This window comes from Colobus angolensis, unplaced genomic scaffold (assembly GCF_000951035.1).
Source record: "Colobus angolensis palliatus isolate OR3802 unplaced genomic scaffold, Cang.pa_1.0 Scaffold422, whole genome shotgun sequence".
NCBI classification, from domain to species: domain Eukaryota; kingdom Metazoa; phylum Chordata; class Mammalia; order Primates; family Cercopithecidae; genus Colobus; species Colobus angolensis.
The window spans coordinates 1736783-1756725 of record NW_012117622.1 but is presented as its reverse complement, the minus strand read 5'-3'; the positions used below and the strand labels follow the sequence as shown (position 1 = coordinate 1756725).

The window sequence follows — 19943 nt, the reverse complement described above, 5'->3', positions numbered from 1 at the left end:
TTCTATTATGGCTCAAATGACTTTTGAGGGTTATTACTATTATTTTTTAGATTTTACATGGATCTATACACAGTCATGACAGCTTAGAATAAATCTTTCCTGTTCCTGAGAGTGAAAACACTTCCTGGAGGTATAACTCATTCCTCTCACCCCTAGATTCTCTTCCATGGCCTTGATAACTGCAGGCATCCTAAGTTAACATCACAGTTCTTGTCATTTCTCGATCAGTTTCCTTATGGCTTCTTTTGCTCACCCTTTTTCTCCAATGGCTTATATATTCACTATAACAACATTACAGATAAGACGTGACAATTTCTAGAGGGTAGGCATGCCTGAGGCTCCTATCCATATTCTTCATGAATAAAGAATTCTATACTCTTCTAAGCTACAAGATATGTAGGAACAAGAAAGATCTGGGGCCACAGACAGGTGGTTCATCCACTGGAAATGTGACAATCAGTGGAGAAATTAAAACAGCAGAGTTGGCCGGGCACGGTGGCTCATACCTGTAATCCCAGCACTTTGGGAGGCTGAGGTGGGCAGATTGCCTGAGGTCAGGAGTTTGAGACCAGCCTGGCCAACATGGTGAAACCCTGTCTCTACTAAAAATACAAAAATTAGCCCGGGCACGGTGGTGGGCACCTGCAATCCCAGCTACGCAGGAGACTGAGGCAGGATAATTGCTTGAACCCCAGAGGTGGAGGTTGCAGTGAGCCAAGATCGCACCACTGTACTCTAGCCTCAGCAACAGTGAGACTCTTTCTCAAAAAAAAAAAAAAAAAAAAAAATTGAAAGAGCAGAGTCTCAAGGATGCACAGCCACATCTAAATCATATTCACCACTTTATCACAAACACCAACTAATGCCTTGCTTGATATAAAAAAATTACTGCTAATGAGGAGGATGGGGTGGCTGTGACAGAGTTGCCCAGGGTTGTGGGAGTTGATACCAGATGAGGCTGGAGAGGAAGGCCAAGTCTTGAAAATCACATGAAGGCATTTGTTCTTTATGTTAAGAGCAACGTAGAGCCATTGCGGGGTTTTAAGCAAGAGAGTGACATTATCAGGTATGTGCTGTAAGAAGCCCACTCTGGCTAAAGGGTGAGGAATGGATTGGAGGAAGGAAGGCTGGAATCAAGGAGAGAAGTTGAGAGCCATTGAATTGGTCAGTGCGTGACAGCCTGGAGCCTGTTTAGACACTGGTTGACAGAGATAGCTGACCACACACCAATTTTATAATGACATGCTTCATTCATCAGTTAGTATATCATGAGATTACTTTTTCAACACAGCTTCTCTAGGTGATAAAAGCATCTATATTTTTCTGTAGTCAAGAATTAAATTAGCAGAGTATGAGCCTACAACAGACACATCCTAGGTATTTAACTTAGTAATATGAAAAATTATTTTTTAAAAAATTCAATGAAACAATGAGAGAAAGAGAGAAAAAAGCCTTTAGCTAACAGGAAAAAATGTTGTGCTTAGTGAAGGATACATATTTTTCCATTCTGTAAGCAGTATCTAAACTATTCTTGTTGTTTCTTGCTATTTGAAAAACAAAAAACAAAAAACAAAGGGAGTCTGTTTAAAAAGATACAATGTGAAATTGTTCAGTGCCTAGAGCATCTAACAGGATTTATTGTGTTTTTTTGGACAGCAACAACGGGAACTGCTTATGCAAATCTAAGAACTAACTGCCTAGGGAATATAAAATATTGAAATATATTTACTTAAATGTATTTGAGGATATCATCAAACCTAATGTGTTTTTAAAAGAATTGAGATGATATATTTAAAGTGTGTTTAAAAAACTAGTTGATTCCCTTGCATTTCACTTGTTTTTAATGTATCAGAGGATAAAACCTTATAATGGGGAAAGATTGGCAAGGTAAGGTAGAATAAGGAACACTTGATCATGTTTATCCTCTTACTCAAATTTTGTAATCCTCTTACTCAATGTTATCCTCTTACTCAAAATTTGATTCTTGCTTCTTAGTGAGACACTTTTGTTCTTGATATTTAAAAATAATAATGTGTTACATGCGAAATATTGAAGTATATTCAGTTACATGTAAGCACACCTCAGAGTTACAGAATTAACTTATTTCTACAAGATCACAGTATCCCAGTGAATATAGATGATTACTGACCATCTTCTTCCATCTGCACTTTTAATCTTTGCATCTTTCTTATCTTTCTTTTATGGAAATCAAATGCCATATCTTAGGTGCTTCAATTAGGGAAGTTGCCACAAAATTTTAGAGAGACAATGGGAAAGATTTCTTGAACAATGCAGACCAGAAAAATTTCAGTGATGAGGAGCATGAAGCTAGTATTAACTTGAGAGCGCTGTAAGGGTTCCTTTGATGACTCCTCTTGCAATCTCTGATTAATATCCCACAGTGAAAAATGTATTGATAATATACTGAGAGACAGAAGAATGACTGACACTTAAGGACTAGACGTGCATCTTTAGAAGTAGATACAGGGTTTAACAAAAAGTCTTTTACAAACTGCATTTTTATAAAATTGTCCTGGGTAGGTGAGTGTGGGGATTTTAAGGAGAGATGAAGCAAGGCTTTAGTAAGGAACAGCTACATTGCCGTGGATGGTACCATGTCCCAAATGGCCTTTTTAAATGATCAAAGTGTCATTTTTCTTTTTATAAAAAACACTAAAAATCTTAATCATGTATACAAGTGTACCTATCACATTGTAGGATTTAGTAAATTTTTTTGAATAAAAGCATTTGCTTTATAACAAAAAGGAAAATATTTTCACTACTCTTAATCCCCCTTACTGTTTCTTGCTGATGCTATTACAAAAAAGTTGTATAACTACTTTCAATCTATATTTATACATAGATGCATGTATGCATGCATAAATATACATATTTATATGTAAATATTCTAATATGTACATACGTATTTAATGACATGAACATGACTATAGTATAAATACTTTTTAATAAAAATATATTGTGACTACCTTTTCACGTTAATACACATATTCATATCCACCTTACACATCCAAATCTACCTTAAATGAACAATTTTTTTTTTTATTATACTTCAAGTTCTAGGGTAAATGTGCATAATGTGCAGGTTTGTTACATATGTATACTTATGCCATGTTGGTGTGCTGCACCCATCAACTCGTCAGCACCCATCAATTCATCATTTATATCAGGTATAACTCCCAATGCAATGAACAATTTTTATTAAGAAAATTCAGGAAATCCTAGAAACCATCAGAATAAAGAATCTACGTAACACTTAAGAGACAATAGCACGTAAGTATTGTCTGCAGAACCCTGATGGTTCTTCAGAAACTTTGAGGGGACCTGTGAAGTGAAAACTATTTTCTTAATAGTACTAAGAAAGTATTTGTCATTTTCATTGTGTTGAAATTGGCATTGGTGGTATAAAAGCAATCTTGTTAGCACCTTGGCATGAATTAAGAGGGTGGCACCAAATGATACTAGCTGGGAGATAAATTAGCCACTTAAAAAAAAACCCAACATTTTTACTTAAAAGTATGACAAGCTACAATTACTCAAACTTGGGACCCTGGCTTTTTTTTTTTTTTCCTGAAAATGGATGAAAACAGTCATTAATTTCAAAGAAAAAAATCAATAGTGTTTGTTGCCAAAATTAAATATATGAATGAAAATTAGAGATTTAGAAACTTGAATCAGCCACTGTGAGCTCAATAGCTTCTCAATAAAGATGTTTCTGATGAGATCAGTAGTGACATTCATGAAGTGTTTTTTGATATCGTATAATGAAGTATGGCAACATTGGAAGATATGAACCAATGAACCAATACCTCAGTGAACCAATATTTTTCAAATGACCAACACTAGAATGTTCCCAAAATCATACATGAGTTAAAGATCCATTCAAAGTGTAAGGGAGACCAATGGATGTTAACATAAAAAGTACCAGATTTATTAATATGGCTTCAGATTTCACAGTGCTACTAAACCTCAAGAAATTACATTTCTGAAATTTTGGTGTAGTATGAAAGAATATCCACAGTTATTTAAAAAGGCTTTTAAAATACTATTTCCTTTCTCAACTACATATTTGTGTAAATTTTTTTATTCCTGTATTTCAATGGGAAAAGCTACTGCAAAAGATTAAATGCAGAAGCAGATATGATAGTCTAATTTTCTTCTATTAAGCTCTTTTATTAAAGAGATTTGCAAAAATATAAAACAATGTCATACATCTCACTGAAATTGTCTTTTTTGGAAATGAATATTTTAAAAAAATTGTGTGTGTGTATGTACATGTAATGAGTTTGTTACTGCTATTTTTCAATGATTGTATAAGTAAATAGTTAAAACTTTTCTTAATTTTTTTATAATCCAGTAAGTACGAACAGATATAATCCACATAAACTAGAGATCTTTGGAGTATTCAATCATTTTCAGAAGGATATAGAGGCATGGAGACAAATGTTTGAACCACTGCTATTCTAGAAATAATGTAAACATTTTCTGAGTTGGTAGAACAATTTGCCTTCGGAAAATTAATTTTTCTTTTTCCTTTCTCTAATAATTATAAAGTCAATTTGTCTTTTTTAGATTCTCATGGAAAATTCCATAATAGACTATGCTAAAAATTATCTCATTAGCCTTATGATAAATAGCTCTCTATGTTGCTTAGTATATATCTGAATTAATATTAATGATAATAGCTTACAAATATTTATATTTGAGTTATATCCTTTAATTTTCACAGGCAATTCCAGGAAGGTAGGTTATTTTTCTCCCCATTTATACTGAGGAAATGAATTTTAAGAGAGGAAAAGTGCTTTGTCTATCCATAAAGTGCTTGAGCACAAAATCAAATGCAGGTCTGCTAACCTTGTGTACCTGTGCTCTTTTTTTTTAATCTTTGGATGGAAAAAATAGCTTTTTGGTTATTACCAATGTAGCCTATGCATTCCTGCTCTTGTACAATTAAAGCAAGGGCTGACTATTGAGACACCTTTTGGGTTTGGGCACAGCTCCTGACTTCTTTTCTCCTAGCCCATTTCCTCTTATAAGGATTACAGGAAATAATATATTCCAAGGCCTCTAGAATAGTGCCTAATATATAATAATGTCTGTTATTATTATTTTTCATGATTAGCATAACAACATAACTCTGTATATGGCCAGGGTAGCTTTGGCTTCATCCATTTCAAGCATGAAAGGTCATCTCAGTCACTAAGACAGAAATAGAAGAATGGCACATGCAAAAGCTTCAGAACAATTCCAGGTCTGAACAATAACCAAAATGCAGCCTTTTCCAGGCTGGAAGCCAAAGCTCATTCTATACATGCTGTTGATCTACACCTCAGCTCTGTGTTCAAATGTAGAGGTGACCAGATAGGTCAAAAGGTCACTCTTCTGCTTGCCAGGACTGGTTCAAACCAGCTTTGAGTAGCTGCTGGATATCACCACCTTTAAGCACTTCTTCCCTGTCCTGATCTGAGGCTGCTGGAGCCATATAAAAACCCTTGAGAATCCAGGCAAAGCCAGCCCACCTTAGCTTAAAACCCGCTTTTCCCCTTATTTTCCTAGTTTGGGTCCTGTTGGCTTCACACCTGAAGCCTCTCTCTGCCCAGTACCTTCAGAATAATATGCCATTTGAATGGTCCAGATGGATCTTGATTAATACCTCTCTGGGGGCCTTTCTGCTTCCCCTCAGTCCGATTTTGGTTGCACATGAGGAAACTGCTTCTGACCCAGGCTTCCAGTCCACTCTTGTGGAGGCAGCACTAAGGCTAAGGAGGTTCACAGAGTGAAAGCAGTGAGTTAGGCTTCCTGGTGGCCCATGCAGAGCCCTTCAACTGCTTAGCATTAAGGGGCTGTGCTGGTAAGATTTGGCTGGATGTGGATGTTTCTGCAGGATGTAGTTGGCTAGCGGAGGAATATTAACAGTATTGATCTGGCTCTCTTTGCACATTGATCCCAACATAGTGTATGTACATATTGATACCTAATAAGATAATAATGATAATAATAACTAACTTTGATAGGAACAATCTCGTGTGATTTAAAAAAAAATACAACTTTATGTTTATGCAATAATAAAAAAATGAGAATGATTCACTAAACACTGTGGTTTGTTATAGTAAATTTACCTTGGGGAGGATGTTTTGCTATGTGCTAGAATGAAAAATTTGCATATTTTATCACATTTAACTCTCAGAATAATTCCTTGAGTTTGTTTGTATTTTCCTTGGTTTCCAAATGAGGAAATGGAAAGTCCTAAACATTTAGTAATTTTTTTTCAGGATCATATCAAAGGTCACACAACCTATAAATGGCAGAGCAAAATTAGAACTTAAGATTTTCTGACACTAAAGGTTAGATTCTTTTCAGTTCAGTCTCCTGCCCCCAGCATATTTCCATTTCATTGAAAGTTCAGATAACATAATGCAAAAATACATATTTGATTAAATAAAAAGAAAAAATATCAAAAGGTCAACAGCTCTTTATTACTTTTTTAGACAAACTTTCAACTCAAGAACTTGAGATATATAATGGAATAAGTAAGAGTTCAGTCTCTGAGGTCATGTTGCTTCGTTCAAAGCCAGCTCCGATATGTACTAGTTGTATGGTTTTGAGCAAATTGTTTACCTCTCTGTGCCTAAGTTTCCTCATTTGGGAATAATTACAAAACCCAGCTCCTTGAGTTGTTAAGAAAAAAAATTAATTAATATATGTAAACTGCTTAGAACAGTGCTTGACATATTTAATAGCACTCATTAAATATTATTAGCTGATATATTTTCCTCCCTCCCTCCCTTCATTTCCCTCCCTCCCCCCCTTCCTCCCTCCCTTCCTCCTTCCTTCCTCCTTTCCTTCCTTCTTCTTTCCTCCCTTCCTCCTTCCCTCCCACCCTCTCTCCCTCTCCCCATTTAACAGGTTGAATTAACAATGTGTAAACACTAAACAATCTTTCTAGCAAGTTAGAAAAACTCACCAAAGATGGCTCAGAAAATCAATATTGAAGTTTTGGAGGTGCTGGGATTTAAAAATAGAACCTGGTGAGAAGCAATCTTGCTGTGTCAACTCTTAGAATTCTTTATTGAGAAAACCCAGAAGAGCTTTATTTTAAGCAGACTCTGAATGGCTTAGCTGCAGTTCATGGATACATCAGAACATTCCCTTGATGGTTCACTTTCTTGTGAACTTAAAATCAAGCAACATGAAGAGTTCTAGTTCTGGCCTGACCAATCCTCCTACCCCCAACCTTACAAAAAGCCAACTGAACCAAACTCAGGTGCTGCTTAGTAACTGGAGCAGAACCCCAGCAGTGAACCTTCACTGCCAGCCCTTTTGAAGTCCACCTCTTTGTTGAATCTTCTTTTAACACAGACTGGATTTTTTATAGTATGTTTCAGGGATGATGCAAAATATTAAGGATACAGAAAAAGAATGACTGCAGATGGTGGATTTGGAAAGTGGGTAGAGAAGAACTTTGGTCTGTGTCAAATCTGGGTTCTAGCCTTGTTTTGATCACTTTTTTCTTATGGGGCTTGCCATTTCAACTCTTTTGAGCTCAGTTTTCCCCACATTCAAAGGCTTGTACCTTTGAGGTACCTGAAGACCAGATGATCTTTCATTGTTAATCCTATGATTTCATTTTTTAGCTATTGAGAAGTCAGTTTATTAGTAATTTTGTAGTGATTAAGAAAGAGAGCTGGGCATGGTGGCTCATGCCTGTAATCCTAGCACTTTAGGAGACTGAGACGGGTGGATCACCTGAGGTCAGGAGTTTGTGACCAGCCTGGCCAACATGATAAAACCCCATCTCTACTAAAATACAAAAAAATTAGCTCGGCATGGTCATAGGTGCCTGTAAGCCCAGTTACTTGGGAGGCTGAGGCAGGAGAATAGTTTGAACCCTGGGAGGTGGAGGTTGCAGCGAACCAAGATCACGCCACTGCACTCCAGCCTGGGCGACACAGTGAAACTTTGCCTCAAATAAATAAATAAATAAATAAATTCATAAAATTGAAAGAAAAGAAAGAAAGAAAGAAAGAGGTCCATTGTTAATTAAAGCAAGAAACTAACCCTGATAAAAATATACCATTAACTCAAATACTCAGGAGGATTTAGTGTCTTCTACCAGCTGTTATGTACACTTCCCCCACATCTGTTAAACTTAATATTTCATAACAACCAACTGAAACGGCAGCAAGAAACCCAAGTCTCCATTCTAATGTAACAAATAAAAATAGTTGAAATTGGATGTGTAAATATGTTTCTCAAGAAGGAACTTGCTGGTGCTCAGTTGTCTGTAAGTGTGTATTTGAACACCTGCTTTAGAAAAACTAAGCAGACAACAAGATGCAGAATTCACTGAAGATACATTTGTGGAGACACTAATGTAGTTAGGAGCTAAATCACAGGTGACAACCCTGAAAGAAGGTAGCAGCACAAAGAATGGAATTGCCAGGTTTTGGCAAGTTGGGGATCGTAAAGAAATAAACTTGGATATATAGTCAAGTGATAGTTTTGGAGATTATTTTCTGAAAAATCAGTAAAATGCCATTATCAAGATAAAATTTCAAAATGCAAGTATACATATTGTCTCACAAAGAATGGGGGATGGACTTGGAATGCTGATTCTAGCATTGGTCTTGGAATTGACTGACGTCATTAGCAATACCTTGCATAGGCCTTCAAGGAAACAGAAATCAGTGGGAGGGATAATTCTGAGGCCATGGAACAGAGCTAAGTTGTCTGGTTCTACCCACAATAGGCAGACAGCGACCAAGGTCTGGCATCTTATATGTATTCTTCAGCATATCTAGTAAAATTTAGATGCTTCGTAGAATTAGGACATATCACCACGATCTAGGAGAGCATGATAATACTTTAAAATGAGACTGTCTCTACTAATCATTGACTGTTTTGAACAGAGTTCCTATATTTAGGTATAACTTTTTCAGAAATGCTCACCATGCTTAGTTTATATATTCAACCTTCTACTTAAAAACATCTCATGACATATTTAATAGATAGGGGATTTCCTCTTATTTTTAGTAGAAAAATAAAAACAGAAATGTCAGATAACTAGTATATGAAATTTGTCCATTTATAAATTATATTCCTACCATACTAGCTATGCTATGAGATGCCTAAAAGTATTATTTTCCTTAGTGACATACTTGACATATTTATATCTAGTATTTGTAATGATATAAAGCAATATTTATTTCCCATAAACTTTGCCTTATGCACTTAGATTATCAAAATGATTGATTGAGGATAGTGGCTTATCCAGTCAACTTTGACACAATTATTCCATGAATATTGTTTATCAAAAGAATAGTCACCTAAAAGAATTACATTAAAAATCAAGTTTGGCTGTTTCCACAGCATATATCAATTCAAATGTAAAATGTGATTTGCGTATCAATATAGAGGTGCACTGAAGTTAAGAATATGTTATTTTATACCATAAAAATCACATTTAGGTTTTGCCACTTTCTGATAAACTCCTTACCACATATTTCCCAACATTCACATGGAGGGCACTTATTAAATTATAGCATTAAATGTTGCACAGTTGAACTGAAATTACATGTAGGTACAGATGATAGTGCTTACTTGATAAAAGTCAGTACATCTTTATTTCGGTGCTGCCATGGCCAGTCAGTACCATTGGATCTTGTGCCAGTTACATAATACATTTGAACCTTCATTTCCTCATGTGTAAGATGAATGGATCAGATGAGATTATTTCTAGGGTCTTTTAGCCCCACTATTCTATGCATCTATGCTTATAAAAACATGTTTCTTTGGTCACATTTAGAAATTTCACATCAGTACTTTAATCATTTGCACTAGAGAAAAGATCTTGGCCCATGTCTTTCTTACATATTTCCCCCATATTTTAAAGCAACACTAAATTATTTTCATTCGTTTCCATTTCTCATCATGGTATGTCATTCTGATATCTTTTTTTTTCTTTCCGTGATAGGGTCTTGCTCTGTTGCCCAGGCTAGAGTACAGTGACATGATCAAGGTTCACTGTAGCCTCAACCTCCCAGGTTTACGTGATCCTTCTGCCTCAGCCTCCCAACTAGCTGAGACTACAATTGCATGGCACCACACTAAGCTATTTTATTAAAAAAAATTTTGTAGAGATAAGGTCTCTCTATGTTTCCCAGGCTGGTCTTGAACTCCTGGCGTCAGGTGATCCTCCCACCTCGGCCTCCCAAAGTGCTGGAGTTGCAGACATGAACCACCGCCCCCAGCCCATTCTGATATCTTTACTGTTGGTTGTTAGAACCAATAATTTCTTGAGTGCTTACCTTGTCTCAGGAACATTGCTCAGCATTTTACTTACATTATTTTGTTTAATTTTCACAGACTCCTGAGGTAAGTACTCTTATTACTCTTATTTTATTGATGAGGAAACTGAAATGTAAATGTGCTGGGTATATTTCCATTAGCTCACTTGGCTAGTTAGCTTTGAAGCTATAATTAAAACCTGTTTATATAATTCCTATCCCCATGTATAAACAACCCTATAATACTCCCAGTGGATACAGGATGTGCAGCCCATGATCCCTGAAAAATCTGGGGACATGCCAAACACTTAGGAACCACCACACTCCTTGCATTCTACATGTATTCCTGAGTGTAGCTGAAAATTCTGGAGACTCCTGGCAGCCTGCTTCCTCACCTCCACTGAGATAGCACCAAACTGACTTACTGTCTTTAATCTGACTTGGAGCTCTTGGATGCTTCCCCATTTGACCTCTGGTATCTATTGATTGTATAGCACTGGGGCAGGCCACAAATCATTTCAACTATGTGCTTATTGCATCCTGGATGCACTGTCACTCCAGCTCATCAGGTTTTACAAAAAAAGTCACAAGGCCAAGGTGACTATATCCACTGCAGACTCATGCTGTTTTATAATAGCTGGATCCTCACAGCTGCTGGGCAATTTCTTATCATCACCGCTACAAAGACTGACCCCTTTTGCCAACTAGAGCTCTTTCTTTTTCAGGATGACCTGGCTGCTTTCCTGAGATGCCCAAGGTCTCAGCATCCTTTTTTTCTCCTTTACTCATCTTTGGGTATTTACCCTCTGGTTCTTTCTTTTTGTCTATTTTTTAGGAGAAACCATTGTCTGGTAGGATGAAGCTCTTTACCTGTGGTCCAGATCTCATTGCCCTCACATTGATTTTGCCACTTTGCTTCACCAGCTCTTCATTCACCTGCGTCTTCCATCTCTGACTCTCCCTCAGTTCTTTCCCTCTGTGTACAAACAGGCATAGCTCTTCTTCTGTCAAAATAATTTCTAAGACTATACCATCCATTCTCTTTCTCCCTGTCTCTCTTTTTTCTTTAGAAGACATGATGTTTCTTTTCTGTCAACTTTTCAAGAAGATAAATCATAGGTAGACATAACAAAGTATACTTTCTTAGCTTTAGTTCTTTATTTGATACAAAAAATCAAATCTAGGCTCATTCCTAGTTCCTAGATATTTAATTCCCATGGCGCTTATTTATAAAAGTAGCATATTAGACATTTGTTTTTGTTCTTAAAACATAGAAGGAGATAAAACTGATGTTATCTCCTGAGCCCTACTTATGTGCGAGGGTCTGTGAGTCACAGGCATGAATCAGACCCCAGAGAACAAATAGCCTAATCATCAAAATGAAGACAGAGTGGAGACATAGAAAGCAGATACACCCTGTTGTGACACCATATGCAGTATATTCTTCCCAGCCTCATAGAAGTGTCCAAATTGTTAGATTGTTTAAGATTTAGTCATGCCAGGTACATTATTTGATTTTTGAAAGCCAAAAGGAATCTTAAGAATATTTAGTCCGACTTTCATTCCCCCATGTTACAGATGAGAGAAAAAAGGAGGCTCAAGAAAGGTTGAATGATTTACTTTATGTCACACAACTTATTAATGACAGAGTTGGTGCTAATCTAATCTATAGTGCTCTTTTTATTTTATCAGGACTAAAAAATCTCTCCAAAGCTTCATTTTAGTGGTTAGCATAATTATGATGCATGGTGGGTGCTCACAAATGTTTGTAAAGCAGATGAAAAAATATCAATCACTGTGTGTTTTTTAAACAGATTTTATGCCAGAGCTGGAGTAGGTAAAACAGAGATGCAGTGGAAATGTAACAAATGGCTCCCACTCAGTAAAAAGTACTGTGTGTAACATGTAAGTCCTCAATAATTATTTGTGGAATAAGTAAAATTTCCAGAAATGGAGCAATTAAAGAACAAGTATTAAACTATGTGGAGCAGTGCACACGAATTTCAAGATGGTTAAGAAGCCTGTGAGATAAAATCATAATACAAGGAGACTTCAGAGGGAATTCATAAGACTTTATGAAGAAGGCTTCATACAGTATTTGATGTTTGACCTGGTTCTTTGTACATATGTGTGTGTCTATGTATGTATGCGTGTATGTACATATATATGTATTCTTCCTTGCAGAATGCACAATCTGTAACCTAGTTTTTAGGTGATGAAAAATAAGATTTAGTTAAAAGATTGTATAATCACATTTACTGGGTGTGGATAACACTTAAAAAAATAACTTTCCCCGTTATTACAAGAGTAACATGTTCACTATAGAAAAGATAGATAAGAAAAAGAAAGAAAGAAAGAAAAATTAATATAAGCACCAGCAACAGCTCACTGTTCACATTTTGGTGTATGCTCTTCCAGAGTTGAGAATAATTATTTGTTTCTTTAATTTCCATTTCTCTGATTACTAGTCAATTTGAGCACGTAATTCATAAGTTTTTCATCAATTTGCCCAAGTTCTTTGGCAAAATGCCTACTCTCATTTTTGCCCGTTTTCCTATTGAGTTTTTGATAGATATAGAAATGATTTTCTTAAAAAGGGATCATAGTGTATATAACTGTCCCTTGTTATCCATGGAAAATTGGTTCCAGGACTCCCCATAGATACCAAAATCTGAGGAGGCCCAAGTAGCTACACAAAATGCTGTAGTATTTGCATATAACATAGGCACAACCTCCCATATACTTTATTTTATTTTATTTTATTTTATTTTATTTTTATTTTTTGAGATGGGGTCTCACTCTATCACCCAGGCTGGAGTGCAGTGGCACGATCTCAGCTCACTGCAGCCTCTGTCTCCCATGTTCAAGTGATTCTCCTGCCTCAGACTCCCGAGTAGCTGGATTTACAGGCATGCACTACCACACCCAGCTAATTTTTTTGTATTTTTAGTAGAGATGGGGTTTCACGATGTTGACCAGGCTAGTCTGTAACTCCTGAGCTCAAGTGATCTGTCCGCCTTGACCTCCCAAAGTGCTGGGATTACACACATAAGCCACTGCACCCGGCTCTCTCATATACTTTAAATTATCTCTAGATTACTTATATCTAATAATAGTTATTATTCCCTAAATAATACAGAAAGACAGGAAAATAAGTCTGTACACGTTCAATGCACACACACTTTTTTTTCAAATATTTTCAATCTGCAGTTACTTAAGTCTACAGATGCAGAACCCGTGGATACCAAGGGCTGACTATATATATATCATTTTATGATTGCTTTTAAAATTTAGTATATTATAAACCTTCTTCCTCTAAATATGTGTACTTCCACAATGTCACTTTCAATGTCTGTGTAGTGTTACATAGTTTATCTCTAATGGTGGACATTCAGGTTTTTAGATCAGTTTGCTGTTGTCCAGCTTGCCAACTGCCACACAAGCAAAGCTATCATAAGCTGAGCCATTCCAGACCAGTAGAATCACCTAGCCATTCCAAAGATAAATGGGAAATAACAAAGTTGAAGTTTGAAATGCTACAGTTTTGGAAGATTTGTTACACATTAAAAGTTAATGAATGTGAATTCTGACCTTCAGATTAACCTTTGCCAGCTTCTAGTGTATGATGTCTTCTGGTGTGCGAATCCACTCACTCATATCTTCTAGTGAAGTGCTCCAAATATTTTTCCATGGCCTCTTTGTTACCCCTCCATTTTTATCCATCTCTTCCTCCTGGGCTGTCTTTTATCCCTCAACCCCTCAGAAACACCCCTTATCCCAAAGAAAAGTATTTAGGGCACACTTGACACCCCTGGATAGGGCTAGAGGGACTGGGCAAGTGAAGGGAGTCATCATCCACTGGCTGGAAAAACCATGTACATAAAGGTGATGGTTAATACTGAGTGTCAACTTGACTGGATTGAAGGATGCGAAGTATTGATCCTGGGTGTGTCTGTGAGGGTGTTGCCAAATGAGATTAACATATGAGTCAGTGGGCTGGGACAGGCAGACCCACTCTTTATCTGGGTGGGCATCATCTAATCAGCTGCCAGCGTGGCTAGAATATAAGCAGGCAGAAAAATGTGAAAAGACTATACTGGCTTAGCCCCTAGCCTACATCTTTCTCCTGTGCTGGATGCTTCCTGTCCTCAAACATCGGACTCTAAGTTCTTCTGTTTTGGGACTCGGACTGGCTCTCCTTGCTCCTCAGCTTCCAGATGGCCTATCGTGAAATCTTTTGATTGTGTGAGTTAATACTTAATAAACTCCTCTTTATATATAACTACATATCTTGCCAGGCAAGATAATGTTGATTCTCCTCAGGAGCCATATATATGTAGTTATATATATAGTGTATATATATATAGTGTGTGTGGGTGTGTGTGTGGGTGTGTGTGTGTGTGTGTGTGTAGTTCTCTCCCTCTAGGGAACCCTGACAGATACAGATTTTGGTAACAGGAGTGGTTCTAGAGAAACAGAATATTAAGGATGGAGTTGGTTTTTGGGTTTCTGGAGTTGGCTGCTTAATATGATTAGACCCCAAAATGCCAAGGACTCTACTTCTAATAATATGGAGAACACTGATAGTCCTTAGTGTGAACTGTTTAGAGAGTTATGCAAAATAAATGCATTTGACACTCCTGATTCACTGCTTGTGAGAGGCAAGGAGTTTAGTGACTCCATACATAATACCTCTGACCATTTGTGGAGCACCAAGGAACAAGATGAAGCTGGTTGGTTGCTCCTTAGTTCAGCAGACAAAGTGATGAAAGAAACTGATGAACTCAGGGATTCTAACGCCCAGCTTCAGAAGCAAATAAGACTCATATCTGCTAAGATTGCCCCAACTGAGAGTCTTATCTCCTGTAGAGAAAGAGTTGAAATTGTGAAAAAACAGACACAAGCTCTTATCAAGCAGGTGGCTGACCTGCAACGAAAGGTGAATGCAGAGCCTTGCCAGGTGTCTACTGTTAAAGTGAGGGCATTGATTGGAAAAGAATGGGATCCCGCAACTTGGAATGGGGACATGTGGGAGGAACAGGATGAAGCTGGGGACAGAGTGTGTAAACTCTGATGAACCTTTTTTGCCAGAAGAAACAGCTTCCCCATCCCCAGTAAAGTGGCAACATCTCCTTTCCGACCCACGCTGCCATCAGCCTTTCCACCTTTGTCTGAGGAGATAAACCCTGTGCTGCCTGAGGGAAGAGTGATGCTCTCCGTTGAGGTAGTTGCCAGGCAAGATAATGTTGATTCTCCTCAGGAGCCACCGCCAACACCCCCGTTAGCTTCTAGACCTATAACAAGACTAACGTCCCAGCAGGGCCGTAGAGGTGAGGTTGAGAGTGTGACTCATGAGGAGGTGTGCTACACTCGAAAATAACTTCTTGAGTTTTCTAATTTATGTATACAGAAATCTGGAGAACAGGCATAGGAATGGATATTAAGGGTGTGGGATAATGGGGGAAGGAACATAGAGTTGAATCAAGCTAAATTTATTGATTTGGGCCCACTAAGTAGGGACTTATTGCATATTTTATGCATATGTTTTATACATATATGCAACTTGACATAAATGCTTTACTGGCGTAATATCATATGTTCTTTTTTTATAGCTTAGTCTTTTCTTTTTTGCTTACCTACCCTTCCTGCTTCCCAGTACATTTACATCATCAAATACACACTTAGCCATCCATGAATAATCAACAAGGTGTTTATTTTATCTATATTATCCATAGTCATAGCCAAACACACATATTTGTAGGTAAATATATTTAACCATATACATATAGACATTAGCTGGGGTTGTCATTAGTTTACAAGTAGTATGATATTGCACTTACTTCTTTGTACCTTGTTTTTCATCTCTCAACTATACCTCGTGAACAACCATCTGAATCCATCTTCATAGCTCTATTTCATTCTTTTTAATGCCTGCATGTTATCCTAGGTATGAATGTACCATGAACTTTTCAACTTTTTAAAAAATACAAGCATTCCTTTGGTTTCCTTTGTCTCCTAATTCTGAACAATGCTGCATTTAGTATCTTCGTGCATATTTCCTTAAGTTCTGGTTGCTTTAGTGCCATGTGATAGATTCCTAAGGATGAGATTGCTGATTAGAAGAGTGGATTTTGTATTTAAAAATTGTTTGTTTTCCGATGTTGCCAGTTTACAAGCTTGCTGAATGCCATACCAGTCTTTCTTAGTTATGCCTTTTCTCCTGTTCTTGACAGAGATAGGTATTATTACCTTAAAAATATTTTTAAGTCTGATGAGTGTAAAGTGATACCTTTCATTGCATTTCCCTAACTATCAGTTGGATCATCTTGTTATATGTTTGTTGATCATTTGAAGGTTCTCTCCTAGAAAATTCCCATTTGTATATTATCCCCAGTTGTAAACTGTGTTTTGGGTCTATTTACGGGCAATTTGTGAGAACGTTTTGTATAGTATATCCATTTACCCTTTGTCAAATGTGTTGTAAATATTTGTCCAAACTGGTATTTTTCTATCAATATAATCCTTATGGGGGGCATATTCTTAATTTTTCCACCAAGAAATATATTTTCTTCAGTTTTAACTATAGCTAGAAATTCAGCTGCCCTAGAATTGTGTGAAGACTACCTAACAAATAGTATTTTACAAGAGAAGACTGAGATAATGGCAAATATAATAAACCTCTTCCTTAAAGTTAGGAAGTATAGCAAATAATCTTGCTTAATCAGGAAACAATTGCAATAATACAAATTGTCCCATAAAGATCTAAATGATCTTACATTTTCATAGCTTGTTAAATTTGGAGGGTATCTTATCTTCACATAAATTCTCATTTCACAGGGTAGGAAATGATTATAAATGAGACCAAGGAGCTTCTTTTTTCAAACAGAGAAAAGAATGATAAAAATCGAATTCATTCTGTGTTATTAATGGAGATGTAAACTGACACAAATCAGGTGAGGATTTAGAGCCTGACTTCAAATACCCTATTGAGATTTTTCTAAATAAAGCCAGAAGTCTTAGCAGTTCTGTAAACAAGGTGATTCAGAAAACTTAGTCTCTAAAGGGAGCTTAGCTCATTCTATCCTATCGTGTGAAACATGGAAAACATCTGGGATTTAATCCATTATTAGAACAATCTGTATTATGCCCCACGCTTATGTGTTACTGAATGAGGAGTATATTACGTTTTGTAAAAGACTGTCTAATTTATGTGGGCTCAGACTGGACACTAAAAAAAAAGAAAAAAAAACCTGCCATATATTTTAATACCAAATTGCAGAGAGCCAATATACATTTATTTGACCACATTTGTATTAATTATATTGTAATTTTATAAATAAAATGCCACAAACATATGTAAACTGGAAAATGATATATATAGGTCTTTCTTATTTCAACAATTTAATATAAAATAAAAATGGTTTAATCTCACATATCTAAATGCTTCAGAGTCCTCAGATCTTTGATTCAAGCTCAAGTATGATACAACTATTTTTCAATTTGGAAAATATTTTTATTATTTTATATGAAAGTATCATGAATTTCATCTAAATTTTTCAATAAGAACAAAAGGCAACTAAATAATAATATCATAATGCTCCTTAAAAGGCTACTTTTGGCTTCCATTGGCTACTAAAGTGATATTAAAGAATAAATAAATTTCTTAATATCCAGTAGAAATCTGTTGGACAAATAAGTGAAAGGAATTTACACAAAAGTGATTTGAACTTACAAATGAGCCAGGTGAAGAAATGCTCTAGCAGCTTCTACTGACCACTGCTTTTATCCCAATCAATATCTTCATTGACTATTTATACAGGACATCTTACATTTGTCCCTCCCCCAAGAGGTCTGACAATTTCAGTTATGAAGAGAGAGTGATATTTGGAATAGCCTTTTCAATTTGGAAGCAATGTTATTTGAATAGTAAGAGTTTAGAAAGGTCATCCTACAAATTTATTTTTTGCCCTTGAACTGACTAAAAAAAACCCTGGCTGGGAAATTAAATCCTGAATATCTTACCAGTAGATTTCTATGGTCCTCAAACTTAATGTTTAGAGACCACTGATACTAGCTACTTCGATGGTCAAATTTAGTAAGACACATCAGATTATATTTTCACAGTTTCATATTCAAAATAGGGAAGCCAAATTTGTTCTTAGTTATTAATTAAGAATATTTATTTTATGGTAAGCATTTGGTAAAGTTTGGAAACAAGATGGAAAGGAGACTCAAACTCCAGATAAATCTTTTTGGTCAAGCTAATGGAAACTATATGTGTTTCACAAAGTACTGAAAAAATGTCCAAACAACTGGGCATACTACTATGAATGAAATGGTTCCAGTTCTATAGTGGGACCCAAACCCATACCAAACAAAATGAAATGGAAACTTGGTATTGAACTATCTAATTTATTGTTTTTGTTTGTTTGTTTGTTTTGCCGAGGTTCAAAGTCTTGCTATATAAATCAGAGCTACCTGGATTTATGTTTAAAAACAACATCTCTGGGCTCCACCCAAGATATATTGAAGTTAAACCTCTCGGAGGGTCCCAGGGAGCTGCACTTCCAAAAGCAGCCCCGTTGGACTATTTATGCAGTCAAATTCGAACATCATTAATTTAGACCAAGCAGAATATCTAGTTGCCTTCATCAACTGTTTAATCTGAATCATGCTATAAGAATTTGAGTAAAAGAAATGTGAAATGCATACTAGAATTAGTTAAAAATTGAGCATTTCATATTGATCTTAGGTAAAATTTTGCGTAATATTTTTGTAAATGTGGTGTCTAGAATACATTAAAGTAACTTCACAAAATATGTCAGAGGTTTTTTTTTTTTTTTTTTTTTGAGACGGAGTCTCGCTCTGTCGCCCAGGCTGGAGTGCAGTGGCCGGATCTCAGCTCACTGCAAGCTCCGCCTCCCGGGTTTACGCCATTCTCCTGCCTCAACCTCCCGAGTAGCTGGGACTACAGACGCCCGCCACCTCGCCCGGCTAGTTTTTTGTATTTTTTAGTAGAGACGGGGTTTCACCGTGTTAGCCAGGATGGTCTTGATCTCCTGACCTCGTGATCTGCCCGTCTCGGCCTCCCAAAGTGCTGGGATTACAGGGTTGAGCCACCGCGCCCGGCCAGAGGTTTTAAATATATTTAAAAATTGAAAACTTAGCTCATGAACACTTTCTATTATTGTGTTAATGTTTAAGCATAAGAGAGTAACATTTTTTCTTATAACATATAGCAGGAACATGTAATCTTTCTGATTGAAAGAGAAATAATGTATTAAAAACAGTATACAGAATGGTAAAATTATAATGAATTACTCTGCATCAAATTACTACTTCTGAAAATAGCTAAGTGTAAATGGATTGATTAGCTAGGTTTTTAAAAAGTTTTCATTATTATTATTTTTTTTTCATTTTTAGAGACAGGGTTTTCCTGTCACCCAGGCTGAAGTACAGTGGTACAATCATAGCTTACTGTAGCCTCAAAATCCTGTGCTCAAGGGATCCTCCCACCTCAGCCTCCTGAGTAGCTATGACTACAATAACATGCCAACACACCTGGCTAATTAAAAAATTATTTTTGTAGACCAGGCACAGTGGCTCATGCCTGCAATCCCAGCACTTTGGGAGGCCGAG

At 36.5% G+C, this 19943-nt stretch overlaps 1 protein-coding gene across 7 annotated transcripts in view; it reads right to left on the bottom strand.

Annotated features, from left to right (window-relative positions):
• Positions 1-19943, bottom strand: part of PEX5L (peroxisomal biogenesis factor 5-like) — a 233774-nt gene that overhangs the window by 182864 nt on the left and 30967 nt on the right. For 2 of the 7 annotated variants that reach the window (XM_011956712.1, XM_011956715.1), the window contains exon 1: positions 151-172. The exons of the other annotated variants lie outside the window; for them this stretch is intronic. The gene's annotated coding sequence lies outside the window, so the exon portion shown is untranslated. Of the gene's footprint in view, positions 1-150; positions 173-19943 lie in introns of those variants that run through there. 7 annotated transcript variants of the gene reach the window in all.